The sequence below is a fragment of the Podarcis melisellensis genome (genome assembly GCF_964234715.1).
Source record: "Podarcis melisellensis genome assembly, chromosome: 13".
In the NCBI taxonomy this organism is placed as follows: Eukaryota; Metazoa; Chordata; class Lepidosauria; order Squamata; family Lacertidae; genus Podarcis; species Podarcis melisellensis.
In genome coordinates, this window is record NC_138545.1 from 33,139,344 (window position 1) to 33,145,309 (window position 5,966).

A 5,966-nucleotide genomic window follows, 5' to 3' on the forward strand; every position below is an offset into this window, starting at 1 on the left:
TGGAATCTCACAGCACTCGGTGATTGGTGTGGTGTGCAACAATATGACTTTATTTTATTTTATTTTATTTTATTTATATACCCCGTCATTTTTCCTTATACTGTAAAATTCATTTAAAGCGGCTTCCAAAAATGACTAGAAAACGCAATACAACAGGTGAAATTACTCTAAAAGTGACTTAAATTGCAGTGGACGCAATTCTGATAGTCTGAATTACTCATATCCGTTTGGGGCATTAAAACCAAGAGGATAAAACCAGCCAGTGTACACCCCAGGAAGCAGGAATTTATCCTACTCTAACAGCTTGACATTTATTTATTTATTTATTTATTTATTTATTTATTTATTTATTTATTTCTTTATTTTAAAAGGTCTTAACAGCTCAAAGTCCAAAACTTAAAAATCTGATATGGAACTTCCATGTTCAGAGGAAGTACACATGAGTTCCAAGTGCTTGGGACGCACAACGGTGCTGTACTGCTTGTGGACTTCCCAGAGGCATCTGGCTGGTAGCTGTTGGGAAGGAGATGCTAAATTTGATGGGCATGCGGGTGGTGCTGTGGTGTAAACTACTGAGACTCTTGGGCTTCCTGACTGGAAGATCAGCGGTTCGAATCCCTGCAACAGGGTGAGCTCCAGTTTCTCTGTCCTAGCTCCTGCCAACCTAGCAGTTTGAAAGCACGCCAGTGCAAGTACATAAACAGGTACTGCTGCAGCAGGAAGGTAAACGGCGTTTCCGTGCGCTCTGGTTTCCGTCACAGTGTGTTCCGTTGCTCCAGAAGCGGTTTAGTCATGCTGGCCACATGACCTGGAAAGCTGTCTGTGGACAAACGCCAGCTCCCTCGGCCTGAAAGCAAGATGAGTGCCACAACCCCATAGTCACCTTTGACTGGACTTAACCATCCAGGGGTCCTTTACCTTTACCTCAACCTTGCTAAACTTGGTAGACATTTGGTCTGATCTACCAAGGCTCTTTTCCTTTGTCCAAGCTACAAAGGTATAAAGCACCCCAGCCCAGTTTACATCCATACAATAAACTTAAAACAGTTGCCATACCACTTTAAGTAGTCATCCCCCCCCCCCGCAAAAAACCTGGGAACTGTAGTTTGTTATGGATGTGGGGAACTGCAGCTCTGTGGGGAATAAACTGCAACTCCCATGATTCTTCACATGGGAAACTTCAAATGTTAAAGTGGCAAAAAGAAGAAGAAGAGTGTTTTAAGCGTATGGGGTGGATGGGCCAAATGTCTGGTGCAGTCAGCAACCCTGAGGCAAAACCAAATCAGTAGATCAGGAGAATGAGGTGATGTACGCATGGTTTGAGAGAAAGCGCATCAAGCAGCAGTATTTCTCAATGAGTTCCAGGACAGCTCTTTTGCATCATGGGTGACCGTGTATGTACAGGGATTCCAAAGCCACTGGTGGGATCGCTATGAGCCAGAGTAAATGATGTACGCTGCCCGAGTTTTATGTACCCTCCCTTTAGTTTACAACCTTCCTGTGTGTTAAAACTGAAAGCCGCCATCTTTTGACTGATCTTTAGCGCAAACCACAATTGAACGCTGAGGTTTCACCTGTCCTTTTGTGAGATCATTTTACAATGTCAAAGCAGGGACAAAAGAAACGCCTCCACAGAAACCACCACTTTTGTACCCCAAACATAATTTGGCCTCTTTTCTCTCCCCCCCCCCCGTCCTCTCTGTGCATAAGAAAATTATAGCTATGCGGTCAAGTTACCTAATTAACTTTTGATAGGGTTGGAATGTTGAAAATGGTTTGCAAGGAGTATTTAAAGTACCTTACACTGGGAGGTTTAAGCACTTCAGTTTGGGGTCAGTGCTCAGCATTCATATTACCGGTACACTGTGTTCTCTGGCCCACAAAAGCAGAGGATTAAAAGAGGTACATGAGGGGTGGGGACCCTGTGGCCCTCCAGATGTTGCTGGATTAAAGCTCCCATCACAGTCTAATCATTGCCCATTCAGGCTGGGGCTAATGGGAGTCAAACATCTGGAGGGCCACAAGTGCATCACCCCTGATATGCTAACTCAGAAGAAATAAGAAAATTGGAAAGGTGCTGTGCATCATTCCATGAAAACCATCACGGCTGCCTTGTTAGTCTTAGGCAGTATGCACACACTCCGGTTTAGTCTCCCACTTCTGGTTTGGGAAGTGGTGTACATATGACACTAGCCACAACCCACATCTGTCCTGTTGTTTCTTACATACCCTCCAACATTTCTCCAATGAAAATAGGGATATCCTAAGGAAAAGCTGGGACGCGGGTGGTGCTGTGGGTTACACCACAGAGCTTAGGACTTGCCGATCAGAAGGTCGGCGGTTTGAATCCCCACGACGGGGTGAGCTCCTGTTGCTTGGTCCCTGCTCCTGCCAGCCTAGCAGTTCGAAAGCACGTCAAAGTGCAAGTAGATAAATAGGTACCGCTCTGGCGGGAAGGTAAATGGCGTTTCCGTGTGCTGCTCTGGTTCGCCAGAAGCGGCTTAGTCATGCTGCCCACATGACCCGGAAGTTCTATGCGGGCTCCCTCGGCCAATAAAGCGAGATGAGCGCTGCAACCCCAGAGTCGGTCACGACTGGACCTAATGGTCAGGGGTCCCTTTACCTTTTAAGGAAAAGCTGGACATTCCAGGATCAATTCAGAAACCGGGACGGCTTCTTAAAATCTGGGACTGTCCCAGGAAAATAGGGACACCTGTTCTTATGACATACTGCACTTTGATGTGTGGCCCCCACAATCTGCTTCAATCCAAATTGAGGAAAAGAACGACTCAGCTGTGTTTAATGGGTATCTAGCCTTCGTTTCCTTCCAAAAGGTTGGAGGACTGAGATCTGGCATAACTTTATTCCGTGCTTAACCACAAGAGGGCTGGAGCCAAGAAGAGTTCCTTCTATCCTGAAAAATGAGAAACTTTATACCTTTTTAGTTATCCAACCAAATGATGCCTGCAAAAGATTGTGCAGAGTTACACAGAATTCCTGATCAGGCAATCTATGCATAAATGTGGGTTGTTTTGTTTTTGCTTTTTCTTCTTCTTCAGGTGAGACACATGCAGTTTTTGCAGGTAATCCCCCCCCAAAAAAAAAATTAAATACAGGGTGGGGAGTACTCAGAAACAGCACTTCTCTTATAAAGAAAGGGCAGAGTTTCTCCTAGGTTCTGGGCAAATTAGCAGCTTGTGTTCATCACCATCACTACTACCGCATCTCGAAAAGTCCTTTCGTAAGACGCACTGACCTCTTTTGTTATGTTCCAGTGCTCAGCTTTGGCATTGCAACTGTGGGAGCCAGAGAGTTTCTAGGTGGAAAGGTAAGCGGGAAAGTGAGCCAGCAAATGAACAAGCAAAATGTCAGAGGTGTTTGACGGGAGACTCAAGAACACCACTTGCCCTCCTGCTGAACCCAGGCCTGGAAGTAATACCCTCGTATCTGTGGCTGCGGAGTGCGAAGCACTTAGTGGAGCACCGCTGGGAACTCTGGCCTGCCCTGCCCAAGTGTGGGCAATCGTGGGCGAGGTTCACAGATGTGTCAGTATCGATTGAGCCCGGCCAACGCCTGCCACATGGCAGCAGTGAAGGTGAGAAGTGCAAAGAAAAGGAAGAAAGGGACACAGAGAGAATATGAGAAGCTTTGTGTGTATTTATAAGGGTCTCCTATGCCCCCTCCTGGAAAGGTAACAGGGCCATCATAACCCTTTGGCCTGTGTTTTCTCTGTTCTTGAAATATCCATGCTTTTCTCTTCTCGCTGCTCCTCCTTTCCTTGCATTTAATCCTAGCACAACAAATCCACTTTAAAACAACCCCCCCCCACACCTTAGTTTTTGTGCTTAGGAGAGTGAAGGGAAAATGCGCTACGACGGGGGACAGCCTGCAAACATCCTGCAAGCAAATCGGGATGAATCCTCATTGTCGTATGACCTCCCAGGAAACAAGTCAGAACAAAGTTAAATAAGGACTGGGCATACACACACACACACACACACACACACACACACACCCTAGCATTTGGAAAGGGGGATAAATTCAAGATGGTTAAGATTTTAATGCAAACTTACCCAGCTCATGCTTTCCGAAACAATACACAAACCGGGAGCACAGCCGTCATTCAAAAGTCACACTTCTCTGAAATCTGTGATGCAGCTCCCCAACCAAACAATGTGTACAAAAATGTGTATATCAGGGGAAAGTGTGCATTTAAATATGCGTATCAGAGAAAAGAACATATAAAGTGCATTATGCCAAGGGGAAATTGCCTGCAAAAATGTGTGAATCAGATAATATTGCATACAAAAATGTGTACATTTAGAGGAACTTCCACTAAAACTGGATGAGTTTTAATGAGGAATTTCAAGATAATAATCGCAAACTGATGCAGAAATCTAGAAGAGACCATACTGGAATATGCTCTGGGGCACAATCAGTGCTTGAATTATTGTGGGATGGGAGTGCGGGGAGATAGATAGCCCCTTTCTGAAATCTACAACCCCTAACTCATCCAAATTTTAGCCAATTTATGCCCCCTACCCAGTATTCTAAAAACAATCCCTAAGCATGCCTTCCAACATTTCTCCGATGACAACAGAGACGCCCAATTATTTATACCCCACCCACTTGACTGGGTTACCCCAGCCATGCTGGGATGCTTCCAGCATATAAAACCCCCCAGAATAAAACATTAAGCAACTTCCCTATAGAGGGCTGCCTTCAGATGTCTCCTAAAGCTTGTATACAGTAGTTACTTATCTCTTTGGCTCAGGGGTCGCATAAATCCACACCCTCCAACATTTCTCCAATGAAAATAGGGACATCCTGAGGAAAAGTGGGACTTTCCGGGATCAAATCAGAAACTGGGATGGCTTCTGTAAATCTGCATCTGTCCATGAAAAATAGGGACACTTGGTCCACCCAAGGAAGTCACCAGGTAAGGGGACTGGGCCTTCTTTTCCTCCCCTGCCTTTCAAGGAATGGATGGGTGGGGGGGAACCAGGGATAGCAATGCTTCAGGAAAGGGACCACATGCCTGCAAGATATTTGAGGAAGTAACTTACTGAAAGGGCAGCTCAGTCCAAGTCCAGTTTAAAGATCCAGAACCCTAAGAAGGGAGACTTGCTTCAGGAGCCTTGAAGTTGCCCATCTGCAGTGCACACTTTGGCAGCAATCTGAGCAGGTGCAGAGCAGATCGCAGAAGCACAGTCCTCCCTGCTATGGTGAGATGTATTTCAATTTATATTCAATTTACACTGTAGTCATTGTTTCTAAATTTGTACACATAGATGCAAATCTGTGTCCTCTGGTGCATTTCCTCTTATTTGCCAACACAGATGTGGCCACCCAAATGCCATGCCTATTATTATTACTATGATGTAGTATACAGGTTTTCAAGCAGTGTTCTCAGAAACAATGGTATTTCTCTGAAGCTGAGCAGGAGGTGTGAGTTCCTCAGTGAGAAGTGGCAGCGATGGCAGATAAGTTTCCTTGAAAAACAGGCCTGCTTCAGGTTCGAAGCGGTCTCCAGCAAAACTTAATCTAGCTTTGCTTAGTTATAAGTTGCTTTTCCACAGTGGGATGTGCCCAAAGCAGCTGGCTTTAAGCTTCAAATAAATACCAAATACAAAGTGGTTTTCTATCAAGTAAGTGGTCTATAAACTATAAATTCGGGACTCTGTGGGACAACGGGTAAAGTTAAAGGGACCCCTGCCATTGGGTCCAGTCGTAACCAACTCTGGGTTGTGGCACTCATCTTGCTTTATTGGCCGAGGGAGCCGGTGTACAGCTTCCGGGTCATGTGGCCAGCATGACTAAGCCACTTCTGGCGAACCAGAGCAGCGCACGGAAACGGCGTTTACCTTCCGGCTGGAGCGGTACCTATTTATCTACTTGCACTTTGACGTGCTTTTGAACTGCTAAGTTGTCAGGAGCAGGGACCGAGCAACGGGAGTTCACCCCGT